The 15,624-nt window shown below is 28.8% G+C and overlaps 1 protein-coding gene and 1 long non-coding RNA gene across 5 annotated transcripts in view; both read right to left on the minus strand.

Moving 5' to 3' along the window:
• Positions 1–15,624, minus strand: part of LOC143193357 (GAS2-like protein pickled eggs) — a 176,572-nt gene that overhangs the window by 43,197 nt on the left and 117,751 nt on the right. The gene's annotated exons all lie outside the window — the stretch shown is intronic.
• Positions 10,403–14,792, minus strand: LOC143193361 (uncharacterized). Its single transcript, XR_013004995.1, has 2 exons — positions 14,388–14,792; positions 10,403–14,179 (listed from the first exon to the last, which is right to left on the minus strand). It is a non-coding gene; the product is annotated as an uncharacterized LOC143193361 (long non-coding RNA).

Raw genomic sequence — 15,624 nt, forward strand, 5'->3', positions numbered from 1 at the left:
AATTATTTCTATAAAACATAAAATGATACTCGAACTTATTCTCATTCAAACCAATTTTAGTTTTTCGCTGTTATTTGTTTTAATCTCTAATATATATTCACCGTCATTATCCCAATAATCAAGCTCGACTATGCAACATATAACAATAATTAAAACATGATGCTTCAATTGTATTAAAAGGATATTGAATGAGTCTAACGTTAGATAAGAGAACTAAATGTATATGTCGAATAATCTAGTCTTCTACATTAATTTTAAGTGATCGACAGAATCAGTTAATATTTTTGTTAATTAAATTTTAATATAACGATTTAAATATGTATTAATTGTCGATTGATTTTATTGATTGTTAATATTAAATTATATTTTTTTTGTATTATTCCCATCATTGGTGATAATTCGCTGCAAAATCCATTCTTCGCATTTTTATTTCTATTTTTAGATTTTTATTTTTTTTGCTTACTGTACTTTGGTTAAAGTACTTTAGTCTGAAAAAAGTTTAAATACAGCTGATCTTCGGGAATTAATTATTGAAAGGAATAAGGTAATGTTGTGTTACAGCGTATTTTGCAAAATGTGTTTTAAGCACCAAAAACAATTGTTTAAATTTTCGAATTTATTTATTTTAGTTGCACAAACTATTGATGATCTTGAAAGCTTTGTGTATTAATAGTACTTCTTCATATATTTAGAATGACCATCTTCAAAAGATACTATAAAACAGAACCTGTACAAACACTCAAATGTTGAGATATCTTAATTCTTAGATAGCTAAAACAACGAAATTATTCTTTGAAAAAAATGTTTAAACTTGTGTAATAATGTAAAAAAGTAAAAGTGTAGAGCATGCTGCAATACAGTCACATTCATCATTAAAAGCTAAGAATGAGTATGAAACCAGCAGAATTAAAATATGAAGTAATTTAAGTTATACTCAGAGTGTTTTTATTAATATTAAAATTAGATGTGTTAATAATTTAAATAAATAAAAATAAAAATAATCTAATTTAATTGCGAATATAATATTTCAGACTTTCTTTCTGGTCTAAACTTTCATTCTTAATATACTTAATCTTTAAAAAAAAGTCCATTAAGAAACAGGAAGGAGTTATATATGTTAGGTAACATACGATTCTTGATATTCATATTCAATAATTCTGAAGCAAAATGTATTTTATGTTTCACACTGTAATTATAATGAACAAATTGGAGATTATATCGTAATTGAGTGGATGTAAACGTGAAAATTAATGTTTTATACGCAGCAAACATAATTCCTCAATTACCGGATGTAAATGAAAAAATACTAATATTGTAATACTTTAATGATATACTCGGATGAATTTAAGAAACACCAAATAACAGTGATTTTTGTATTTGATGCATATTTAATACGAATGAGAATACTTTCGATACTTAAGTACAAAAAAAAAAACGTTGTATAATCTCGAGGTGATTGACTTCCACGCTAATTGTAATTTTGCGATGTGGTCTATTGTGACAAAATGGCCCCAGGGTAAATAATACGGTCTTTGTAATAAAGGTATAAATGTATATTCCATGTTCTTTTTCACAGCAAAATGCCATGAAACTTTGAACTATTAGTTAATGATAGTTGCGAATAAAAGTTAGCTTGTAATAAACATAACAATGATAAAGGCAATATTGTCCAATATGTATAGCTTGCGTTTTTGCAATGTTAGAATTGTTGTTAATCGATATTTTTTACTTATATAACTATATTAAATGCTTTCTACAAGAAAACCACCACACATCATCTGCAATATGATTGTCCATGTATAACAAATCAAATAAATTAGTTTTCACCATCAGTTATAATAGGTTATATTGTTCGTACATAAATAATGAAATCATTATAGCCTATTAGTTTGCCTTTAATGATCTTTTACATAGGTAACCTTACAACTTCAACTGTGACGTTTTTGCCCGATCTGCACTAAGCTGTGTCAAGGAATGCTTCTATTAAGTGAACATGTCTTTTCTGGATAAGCTGGTTCTCTTCCTAATAAGTAAATTCCGGTATATAAGTATGATCTCCCCAGAATTCTACCAACTGTGTTAGTTACGAAATAATTATTTCACTTGAAAATTATTTTATTTTAACAGGACTAAATAACTTCCATGCACGTGTATCTGTACAATCGTTCCAACAAATCAAGATATTTTGTGTTTAAACAAATAAGTGGTGCCACTGTTTTCTCTGAATATAGCTTATAAAACTTTATGGCTGTGAGTAATTTTTTTGGAAAAAACAATTGTAAGCACATGTTGGAATCATATAGAAATAAACCAATTACTTTTATTATATTATGTCATTGTTACTTTTTGAATGTTAAAATAGGATTAAATATATTTGGGACTATTATTTTGTTCCTTTTTTTCATACTACTACTACTACTTTCATAAATTACATAGCTTTGTATATAAATAATCATAATTTTATTAAGCGTCAAAATAGTATAAATATAATAATTCTTACGTTATGATTTATCCGTAGAGTTATAGTGGCGCCATTATCTTAAAAAACCGAATCACGTCCGCGACTTCTCATGAACTGTTTGAAATATTCAAAACACATTGGTGCATTTCTACATAAAATTCCTTGCAACTTTACGACATTTTTACGATGTTTTAGTATAATTTATTAAGACCGTAATACGTGGATGGTTTCAAAAGTCACTCAAAATTTGTTTTTATTTATATAATAAATGCAACTGCGAATTGTAAATATCTCAACAAGAATCTGCTTTATTCATATCGTCCTCCTCTGGTTTCTTTCTGATGAAATAATTAAAAAACTGATTATTAATACATACAAATAGCATCATACAAAAAAATAATCCCGTCAATCAAAATATTGTTGGAAATCGGCCAAACAGAGTATTTAAATTCTTTTTTTTTTTGTTATTTATCCTCGCTTAGAGATGTTAAAAGAGGAAAATAAAATAGAAGTATAAATAAAAATTAAGGACGTTATATGAGATTTAGGAATCTCTTCCCGATAATAATAAAAATGTAAGAGAACTCAAAATATCTAAACCAAGCTATCGATTCATTAATTTTATGTTATATTATCTTATTACCAGAGAAAAATCTATTATATTTAGATCGATTATATGGAAATTCGTATAGTACTCGTATAGCAATATTCTAATTTTAGCGAGAGTAGTTACAAGTGATGTTAGGAAACTATATCCAGGCTTGGGTAATATAATATTAAGCAATACAAATACATATTAGGTATTTAACGCTCACATATTTTTGTTAGTATTTAAAATACTTATGGCTTCAAAATACATTTGAACATTAATACATTTAGGGATGTTATAATGGGTCTATGCTAGAAGTATTGGTAAGCAAAATATATCAATCTATAAAGTTGGTAAAAATGCATCTGTACCGCACGTCAAATTATCAAGGATCTTGTCAATTGTCATTTTTATTCTCAACAGTTATTTTCATAAAGCTTCTCTGTATTAAGTAAGCTTACTAGTACGAATTTTATTTCTAATTAGGGCAACAATTGTTACTATGACAAACTTCTGCCTACTCTCATGTCTCGAGCCAGATTACATCGGCTACAAGATTGAAATTTGGGGCATTTTACTGTTATTGCAAGTGTAGAAAGAAGATTTGTTAACTTTCTCAAACTATGACCTGAAATAAATGGAGCTATAGTGCCCTAACCCTAGTTATAAAATGCGTTAATTGCCTGAAGGTATCACAACAAGTGAGAGGCAAAACATTTAAAATCTTGCAAATCATAAACAGGAATAACATCACTAATAAAGAAGATGATTTTATTGTTCTTGTGAATAGGGATTAAAAATATTTTATATTTCGTATTTTAAATACACGCAAGATAGTATTTTGAAATTTGTATTTTAAACATATATTTTTCCAAGCTGGACGGTCCTCCTACTGTTGAGATAGTCGCGGGTTAGAATCTTCCTGGAGCATGGTCATTATGTTTGTGATTGTTTAACATTTGTGTATGTCTTTGGATAATAGTGCAAAATCTGTCAAAGAAAATGACCCCACTTACGTTAGTAACCAGCCTGGATAAGACCAGATGCCTTATGGGATGATGTCCAAAGTTGGTGACTCACCAGTCGGTAGACTTAATGCCGAGGACCGTAGTTCGAAGCCCACGTTAAACAACATTTTCAGTCTAGATAAACCGTAGGTAAAAAAGGACTCCCAAATATATATTTTTAAAAATGTGCTAAATGTTTTTATGTTAACAAAGTTGTTAAGTAAGATAAAATTTAATGTTATATTACATAAATTTATTTGTTAATTAATTACAATAACTCAAAATAAATGACAAATAAGTGATGTCTAATTTACTGTTCCATCTCAATGGGTATATTTTTTAAAGTATTTGAAAATAACCGTTTTAAAACAAATGAAATAAAACATATTTTTATGATATCATAAATTATATATGTTAACATTACAACCTGCAACGTTACGTTGCATTTTGTTTTGCAAAAGAGGAGCAATTAATTTTTGATAACGCAATTAATATGAGATAAAATTAAATCAGTGTCCAAAGTTGATGCAACACGATTGCTCGAGAATGAATCGTAAATTATTTTTTAGTGTAAGCTCCACGAAAGTAAAAGTCATTTATTAAAAACATAATTGTTGTTGTCGCAGTTTAATAAACAGTCTTTTTTCAACCGGACACGTCATGTTATCGTCCAAAAGTATGTTAATACATTTACTTTTTATGAGAAAATGGGCGACAATTAATTAATTACCGTGGGAAAATAGGGCATTCGATATCCAAATATACTCATTAATGTGTAATTATCTAAATATTTCTCATTAAAATATCTTATTTTAGTTGCAGATTGATATATTTCACACATATATCTTGATAGTCGATAAAAACGAAAGTATTTTAGGCGTACATTATAATACCGTAAATAGTCAATTTTAAAACATATAGGGATGAAAACGGTCTTTTAAGTTACTTAAATCATTTCAGTTCAAGTGTGTTCTTCTCTGTGTGCTATATTTTCATCTAAAAAAAGCTTAAACTATGGGTATAATGGAATTACCAGCTGAGTATCAGTCGCATACCTTCGCCATGAAGAATTACCAAATGATTGTCTATAGTAGTAGCTCGCTTTACGCTTAAACCCCAGCGAAAAATACAGGTATAAGTCTCCTATTAAAGGTCGAGAAAGATTTATGAAGAACGTACAAACGAGACTTCCAATGACACACAAGGAGACAAGTTCAAAAGAGCAGATGGGTCTGAGATCCAATCAAGGTTGCGTAGTTAATATTTTTGCACTACGTCAACCAATGGAGGAATGTATTAGATGTAGAGCATGGAACGCGTGCCATTGACGTTTTTATTGATTTGTATCCTTTCGACTGTATACACTGGCACTCATTTTGGGCAGCTTTGGAAGAAAAACATTCTCTCCTAAAAGTTATTACATTTCTTCAGGCAATTTAGGGTTCTTTATTAGCCTTGTGCGGGTGCAAAATGGTTTGTGTCGTCTCTCCAATGTATTTCTCAACATAATTGTGGATGCAATTATGCAAAATATTTAAAAAAAGACATTCTCTAGTTTGCTACGAACTCCTTGACTGACCTAATATTCGCTGATGAGACTCGTTGATATGGATGTTGAGGATTATAACACTTTTCATGATCCGACGACTTCTGACGGATTGCCTGCTGTTATAGATCTCAATCGGATCCTGTTTGAACAAGTGCGGCAGTTGAAGTAGTTGGAATCAGTAACAGTGGAGACAAAATGGTATCTACCACCGAAGTAATAAGTCGAATAGACCAAGCTGCAACTGCTCTTGCTTTTCTAAGATAGTGCGTGTGTGGAAGAGCAGAAGCATTAAAATCAAGACTAAAACCCGCCTCTTTCGAACGCTTGTCTTGTCAACTCTTCTGTATGGATCCGAAACTTGGACTTCCGATCTGATTTTTGGACATACATATATATATTATATATAACTTAATACTTTAAATACTCTAAATAAAAGTAGTAGTCTGGAGGATGAATTAACTTTGATTAATTTATAATAACTAGCGCATCGACATTCAAATTCAAATTAAAAATTCGAATTAATTTAACCAGTTTTTTATTGGCATCGACGCAGCTGACGAAGTACAAGCTGATTAATCCAAAAAGTCTGAAAAGATGAAGAAACGGTGTGAATGGTTGAAACATTTTCATGAAAATACCAGAAAATGAGCCGATTTGTTTATACATTGAAGACGTGTAAAGTACACATTTTTTAAAACAAAGTCAAATCCATTTAAATTCTTTACAATTAATTGACTGTTCTTTTAAAAGTATATTACTTTGTATAATGACTATTTCTATAAGCAGCTATCGAATTTTTATATGATGACAAAGCTCTTTATTTACTTGAACATCTTAGAATTCGCGGTACACAGTTGTTGATTAAACAAAATTCCCCAATAGAAATATTTCAAAGGAATATTAATCACTCTCGGTGATACTTATATACCTCTTGGCAGCAATCGCGCTGAATTTTTAGCTAGACTTTGCGGCGCCGTCTGTCTCGATTCTAAATCGATAGATCCATGTATAGTGGTGGCGTCAATAGTAGAGCACAATTAGCTATAGGTCAGATGTATTTCCTGCAATACAGGTGAAATGGCACAGGTTTCTGTAACTATTCATTATTGGTCACGCAGTTATTTTTATATGGAAAGTGAAAAGATGTATTTTAATTGTTATGCGGTTTATTGCGTTATTTAGTATTTTAAAGCACGAAACGTAAACCAAATGAAATTCTTACAGCGGATGTTTACCGAAGGCAATTAGACAAATTGAATGAATATATTGTTGCTAAGAGACAAGCAATAAGGAATAAGTTATCCTCTAGCATAACTCATATTCCACCATACGTTGTGAATGATATTTTAGCTCGAATAGGAAGTTCTGCTGCACCCAGCGTACTCACCAGGCATAGCGCTTTCTGATAACTTATTCAGGTCGATGCAGTCGATAACTGGCATATGGCCTCGAAATTTTAAGAAGAATGGATTGATAATTGGACCCAGAATGATGGGAACAAGTTGTATAAAATGACGGAAAACATTTTTGAAAAATATATATTATACCAATTTTACACACAAAATATGTTAGTTATACTCACTCACATGTTATTCCATATCATGTATATAAACTATAAATTATATTTTAAAATGAAAAATATGCTTGCAATTGTAAATAAGTAGTTTTAAATTAAAACAGAAAAGCATCTTACTGACAATCACAGTTAATTATATTAAATTGCGTTAATTCCACGATGACTCACTACAGGACCAATAATATTGTTAATAACACATTATCCAAATATATACAAATAAAGCAAAATATGAAAAACTACTTCAAAAAAATTTATATTGGGATTATTAGGACAAATTCCGTTTTTGTATGAATGCAAATAAACTGCCCATATGACCATATAGCGTCCAGTTTATTAAATAAACAATATTAGCTATTGGGTATGTTAAATATTATGATTCGTAGTATTTTCCAATATTATTATCATCCATTTCACTATGTTGTATTTCTTTAAATAGTTAATAACAATAATGTATCTAACAGTAACAATAATTCGATGATAGTGTGGACATTTTGATTGTGGAACCAATGCTAATAATGAATAATGAAATCAATGATGTATAAATAATAATACTTCAAGATTTATGAGATCGTAGTGGTTTGTCATATTTTAAAGATAGAGTAGATCAACAAAAACTTAGTTTGTCTTCTGAACAGATTCTCAAATCAGTCAGCCAGATCCCTTTAAGCATATCGCAGCCCGGCAAGAATAAAGTCACAATTTCAAAAGCAAATCCTTAAGTCCATATGGACGTATGACATCCAGACGTGGAATTGCACCAAGATGTCATAATTGAGTTAAATAGTTTCAGAATAATGTCACAATTTAAAAAAAAACTTCAGTATAACAAAAATAAAGTTTATATTATACGTGAAATCAGATTATACATTTTTCTGAAAAAAAATATTTGTAAAATATTAAGGGTAAAATGCCATTATTCAAGAAAAACTGAAAAACATTAAACAAGAAAATAATTTCAGATGTTACATTGTTTAAATTAGTTTTAATATTAATACTTGGTTATATTTATGATAAATTAAAAAAAGCAACGAAATATTCAAAAGATGTAATATTTTAATTGACACCATAATTTTTAGTTCATATATTTCATCTTCTTCTTAGTATCTTTTTTATTTGCTAGAGCAGATACTCCTTGATAATTAAGTAAAATTGGTTGAAAAAAAAAACGTTTATAAAACCTATTCATGTAGTAGTATGCTGAAGAGCAACTAATATATTTTACGCGGTTTAATTTTACATCGACCTCTATTTTTAGAAATTTGTCATCTTTGTTTTTACAAAAATTACTCTTGACTCACTTTTTATAATCTTAATTACCTTGATGTTACTAACTACACAGGTTTGACAGGTTTAGATCTGGGATAATGATAACTGTTATCACAATAAGTCGGGATTCAACTTAATTACACAATGTGACACTAAATAAAAATAAGTCTAATACAAAAAAATAACGACATAACTACAAATACAACCTGCAAATATATAATCGTAAAGCTCAGAAATGACATTGTTCTAGCAATACTGCATTCAAAATGGCTGCCTACTATACCGACATTTCTACACCTTGGTGTTTAATTATGCAACTACAGAAGCGTCACTGCTCGAGACATGTAGAGTAAAGAGATGTTTTTCATGAACTTATCTTATTGCATTGTTACGTTATTTTTGCCCAGGTGTGATATATTGATATGGTTGGTTGATATATTCATATTTCTATATTTCTCCTCCTTTCCACCTTTGTTATATTATAATATTTTATTTTTGTAACTTGGATTCTGTTTTTATTTTTTGCATATAGAATCTATGTCTCTTAGCCCACCAATGAAATTGGTCTATATATTGTTCTCTATACTTTCAATTTTGTTTTGCTTAATATCTCTTTTTTGTTGATAAATTCATTATTCAAATTCAAATTCATTGCAAAGTATAAATTCATAACATTTACAATTCTATAATTTCCTTTTCCAGGCTTTCATTACTGTTTCTATTAACTTCTAATCCCATATATTTAAAGGAATATACTTGTTCTGTCTTTACTTTTCCAATTTGGATATGTATTTTTTTTGGTACCATAACCTTCGTTAATAATTTAAAATAATTTGTCCACTATAAGTCATAATAAAATAATATCTGGTATTCATTCGACAATAATACTTACAAAATAATAAATGACCAATTACATTATAAGCCCAAAAATATGTTTAAACCTAAAATGTTTATCTTGAGAGCTAATGTATTGCCTAGTTAAAAAGGTGTAGCTGTACATCTTATCCACATAAGTAGAGTGCTCGAACTTCAAACCCATATAAAACACTGGCGACAGTAAATCGTCTGGATTCATTTCTATTTCCAGAGGGTAGAAAGTTTCTTTCTTGGCTTTTTTTATGTATCCTTGTCGAGTACGGGTAAATTACATTTTTCGGATATAAAATATATTGAAATTTAGTTTTTATTCGAAAACATTACGTTACCAGAATTATTATTGTATTTTAGTTAATTGACGATGCCAACTAATAGAAAATGACAATTGCGGAACATAAACTGTTAAGTTTTAGAGACAAAATGAAACACAGTAATTATGTAGTTTTATTATGGTACTTTGTTTTATTTTAGCTTATTAGTTTTTATGATAAATATTAATAGGTAATAACAAACTGGTATATCTAGAGCGAATATTACTCCAGAATAAACTTTTCAATAGTACAAGAAATGTCTATTCCACAACACAGTATTACATTCTACTGATTATGTAAATTGGCCTAACATAATCTTTGATCAGTTCCCAACCGAGAGGGAAAAAATCAATGGCTTCGAATGCCGCAAAGGTTTACTGGCCCAAGGCTGGTGTAATAAAGTTTACTTCACACAGTATTTTACAGCAGTAAAATTTAAACGCAATCCTAGTGACATTTAAGAGTCCACGCCTAGATTTTTCCTAATAACTACACATCAGTTTTTCATCGACAGCCATAACATTTCGCTATCAATATTTTAAGATTTGATTATGAATTCGCCAGTATATCGTCCGAAATACCCGAGCATAAGAAAACGGTTTTATTATCTCGATAAGGCTCACGAATAAACGTTTGACATTTAATCGAAATATTCTCATAACATTTTTTATTGTTTGTTAATATTGATTAAAACATGACGGACTTTTTTTTATAATAGTTACTTTTTTTTTTTAATTGAAGCAACATTTTATATTATAAAATGAATGTTTTTTTTTTAGATAATTTGATTTGGAGCTTTATTGTATTATAATGGTTTGAAATGTATCTGTTCACACCTCTTTAAAATACTTCCTTGTTGAAAGTGTCATGTCTGTTATGAAATTATATTGAAAGCTTTTATTAGCACAATAGTTTATTGTAGTTCATTATAGGTTATTGGTTGAAATTTACATATACTTAATAAAATCATTACTTAATAATAATGGAGATACTCCAGTCTGAACTATACCTAATTAGAATTACATATTTTTAACGCCTAGAGATAATTTTCAAATCGAATGCCAGTTAAAGCATTATTAACTAGAAGTATCTTAAAGAATCATAAAGAACCATAAAAAACAGATATATTTCACTTACTACTCCAAAAGAAATCGCAGCGGGAATAAAAAAGACTCCTAGACTTGACTTGATTACAGCAGAAATATTAAAAAAGTTTCCAGTTAAAATCCTTGTAAGATATCGTAAATAGCGGAAATAATAATTATATTTAAACCCGGATAGCCGCAAAAGAAGAAAATAAAAGAAGTATGACCTTACCAAGTTGTTATATATATATAAGTTGTTGTTATGTATATTGAAGATATACTTGTCCGTGGTACCTCAAGAAATAGTGATTCCAATCGAAATTTGAAAACGGACATCATTAACTAGACCATGACAAATCTGACTCTAAATCATGAACAAAGGCGCTCAAGAGGACAATGCCTTTTGGGTTGATGTTTTGCGATATTAGTGTAAACATAGAGAATAGTACCAGTATATACATTAACAAAGTTAAAAATATTTTCACAAGAAAAATTGAACCGACTTCAAAAAATAAATAAGGAACTGGCTATAACGTAAAAAATAATCAAACTTAGACTTTTGACACAAAAAAAACGCTTTAAAATAAAATATGTAGGTAATAATCTTTTTCATAACTAAATAAAAACCAGTTTGAAGTCGGTATGAGGAAAAATAGGAATAAAGAAACACTGATTGAAAAAAAAGGAATATTTCAGGCACTGAGGCTCGCTACTTAGTCTAAGTGATTTGACAAATTTTCCAACTAAACTAAAGAACAAGTTATTGTCCCCGCCGGGAATCGAACCCGCGACCTCCCTTAGGGAGCTAAACGCTTTAAGTATTACACCATAAAAGCAGTTGTGTACAAGATTTCTATGAGGTTATATATGGTATAGTTTGTGCTTAAAAAGCAAACTAAATGGTTTTTGCACTGAACGACTTCCGATTTTTCGTCACATCAGCTCAGCAATAACATTATACCCAAATATCTGTTTATTATAGATATGTGTGGAAAAGAAATATGTGAAAACATTATATGTGCCTTTGAAATCTGAGAGAATCCCCCCCAAGATTTGGTTTCAATGGGACCATGTCGGAAGTGCACTGTTTCGAATAAAAAAATAATATTTAAAATCTGCCCACAATTGACGAAGAAATCGGCGAAAATTCTTTTAAAAACAATTACAACCGAACATAGAACTTCCTCCTTTTTCGAAGTCGGTTAAAAAAGTGAGAAACGTGAAAATCTTTGGTTTAAAAAAAATATTTCGTTACTCATTGGATAAGTATTGTTGAGAATGTAATTTTTATTACCTTATTACCTATTTATTACCTATTATAATTGAGATATTGTTTAGTAATAAAACATAATTTTAAATTATTGACGAAGTAAATCTGAAGACTGCATAATCAATCTAAACCAAATAAAAAAATGAATCGAATAATATTCTATATGCATACAGAAAATATTTAAGATCGTGCTTTTTGTGGTTTGGTCGAACGTTACATATCTTGAATCAAATTGCTATAATTTTTCCATTAAAATTCATAGAGCAATACAATACGAAAACTTTTTCAGGCGTTTCAAAATTCCATTAAAATTTAGGTTAAGGAAAATATGATGGAGGCTTATTCTTTAGTTGAGACCTATTAAAATTATTTATATTAATAAAAAAATACTACTTTCGAATTACTGCGCCAGGTCAACAGCTTAAATATGTTGTAATATTTTTATCTTTGTCTTTATTTGTATTTCTCATAATAAGGAATCCTCTTAGCGATGTGACATTGTGGCCATAACAATCATGTGGGAAGATCTTTATGTGTTATATAATTTGAATATGGGAAATTTTATAGCGAAATAATCAACGAGCAACTTAAAAAATCAATGTAGTAAGTCAATGATTTAAAAATAGTTTGTTAATAAATTAACTCTTAATTGGAGGTTACTAGATAATTTGATTAATACTTAATCTTAAGTATCCTTAAATCATTAAACTTATTGCTCTAATAAGTTTCATGTTGTACGAAATTCAATTAAATAGAAAAGCTTAATTACCTTAATTTTCAATATATCTGAAATTTCATATGGTCTTCTATCACATATTTGTGAACCTTTTACTGAGACTTTTATACTTTTATAATCTAGAAAGAACATTTGGCTCTTTCAGAGATAACATTTTCGATAACATATCTTATAGACTTGTAGGAGATGAAATATGTATGTCCGAGAATTCCTATACCTGATTTTAAATAATCCTGTATATATATTTTTAGATATTAAGAAATTGTTGATCTATTTTGTACTTGACAAGTGAGGATTTTTTAAAAATATTAAAGCATACAAAATTATTTTTATATATGGGACTATTATTAACTAATTTTAGTGCATACAAATTAAATTATTAAACTGCATTATTAATAATTTCTTATTTCACCTCTCTGTTTAATTAAAATATGATTATTTATTATACTAAATTTGCTATAAAGTTTTGATGTATATAAAAACTTAATTATGAGTCAAATATTTCTTAACGCCTTAACATTTAAAACAAATAAACGCTAAATTATTCTCATCAACACCTTCTTGATTATTGATTGGTGTTGCTCAACAATGTGAATGTTGGAGACAAATTTTTTGCATTATTGTTATCGAAATAACTATTTAATTGTTGGCTAATGGCATTTACATTGCATTTGACCGATACATTTTTGATGTGCCGGACAGACATTGTGGTTGAAACCCATTTTATGGCAATTACTTTTAATTGCGAAACGAAATTCTTTGTCAATGATAACAGTTTCGTTTTGATTTCGAAAATATGAAAAAATGCGCTTTAGCATTTATGCTTTCACTAAAAAGTCGTGTAATGAGTGTGAATAACAAGAAAAAAGTGGTTTTTTGACTAATTATACAGTTATTTTTTAAAGATAAATGAAGTAAGTTAAAATTGTATATATCTTTTGCTGCTAAAATACATTCTCTTATCAGATGCTTTAACGTTATTCCGTATTGCTCCTACAACTAAAGCGAAAGTCTGTAAAAAATGTTCTCAAGCTGGCATTACCTCTTTTCCCAACGAAAATAATTTAGGACACTGTTTAAAGTTATAGGTAGCTAAATATGACGAATAGAATGTACATTGCAACAATTCTTGTTTACAAATTTATTAACGTTCACGAATAATAATTATTTTTCTGTAAAGTATATTATCGTAAATTTTTACATCTGGCTAAACCAACAATAAAAAGTTACAAGAAAATGTCTCTAACATTACTGTTTTTACTTTGTCGACTTTTTATTTCATCATTATTTGGTCTCTTTTACCTCCTGCTCATTATTTACTTATGGAACACAAAATTGGTTGGACAACTTATTACATCCAGTTTGGTAAATACCGTAAAGTATTTTATTGGATGTGAATTAAAGTTATCAATAGTTATCGTTGATATACGTAAATCTAAACTGTATATTACAACTATAGTAAATAACACTGTCCAAACTGCCATGAAATGTTTTACTATTTATCTTATGCATTATATTATAGAGCAAAAAATATGGGAAAACTTATTACATACAGTTTACTAAATACAGTAAAGTATTTTATTGGATGTGAATTAAATGTATAATAAATAATTAATGGTTATCGTTGATTTACGTAAATATAAACTGTGACTGTATATTACAACTATAGTAAATAACACTGTCCAAACTGCGATGAAATGTTTTACTATCTATCTTATGTATTATATTAAAAAGCAGAAAATATTTGAAGAAATAAGCAACGGACATACTTTTTTATTTTAGGAAGCTATAATTTAAATTGCCGCAAAAACAAATAACTAATTCCAAAGCAATAAAAAGAACGAAAAAAAATAAACATATAAAAATCGACCGTTTCGTTATGTAAGCGCGGTTGCCTACTTCTGATCCGGTGAATGATAAATCGATCTTGGAGAGCTGGTGTCATTCACTCGCCGGCACAAACCCATTGGTTAGTAATAATAATGAATTGATTTGCTGCTTAAATTGGGTAAATTTGTGGTTTCACTTCGAATGATACCGCAAAAACATTTGCGACATGTTATCTATGTTTATTATAAAAATGATCGATGATGTGAACGATGATAAATGATAGTCATAATATAATCTTCATTTACGTATCTCTAAATCAAGATTGATTAAGTTGTATAGAAATGTTATCACGTTAATGAGGGAAGTGATGGATGATAAAAAAGAAGTATTTTACTTTAATAATTATAGCATTATTTTTATAGATGAACATATACTGAATACAGTCTTGACAAAGATTGCTTCTACGCGATAAATGGCACAATGGCAATTATTCGTATAATAATTGTGAATTAAATACACTTATAACCCTTTGTGTAGTTCTACAACTATTTTTATTTAATTGCCTTAGAGATATCGCTTTTTATTGTCATCATGCTAAAAAATGCTACGAATGATTGAGGAGCTTCATAGAGAGTGCAGTAGTTTGTTCAATATGAACATAGCCAAAATTCGCTAATAATTGACAAAAACACACAAGAGTCTGCTTTTAACCAAAATTAAAAATATGTTGTGCCTTATTTCATAACTACATATTACATTTGCCTATCTACATCAATAATTTAAGAAGCTAGTGTTCAGAAATCATCCAAGTAAGATTTAATGACATTTTGTTGAGATGCAAAATGAATTTGTGGTTTACTTCCCAACTTGTAAAGTAAATAATGTTACTCGTAAGATTGTAGTAATATTTTATGTAAGTTGTATGTATAGATTTTTGGAAAAAAATCATAGAAACTTACACTAAAATATAAATAAATATATCAAAATATAATACAAATAACCTTTTTTCGACCTTCTTTTATTTGAACGTTATAAACGGCGATACTATTAACTGGAGTAGAATATCCG

The sequence above is a fragment of the Rhynchophorus ferrugineus genome, unplaced genomic scaffold (genome assembly GCF_030347505.1).
Source record: "Rhynchophorus ferrugineus isolate W39M unplaced genomic scaffold, kcgeb_rfMv2 rfM3, whole genome shotgun sequence".
NCBI lineage: Eukaryota > Metazoa > Arthropoda > Insecta > Coleoptera > Curculionidae > Rhynchophorus > Rhynchophorus ferrugineus.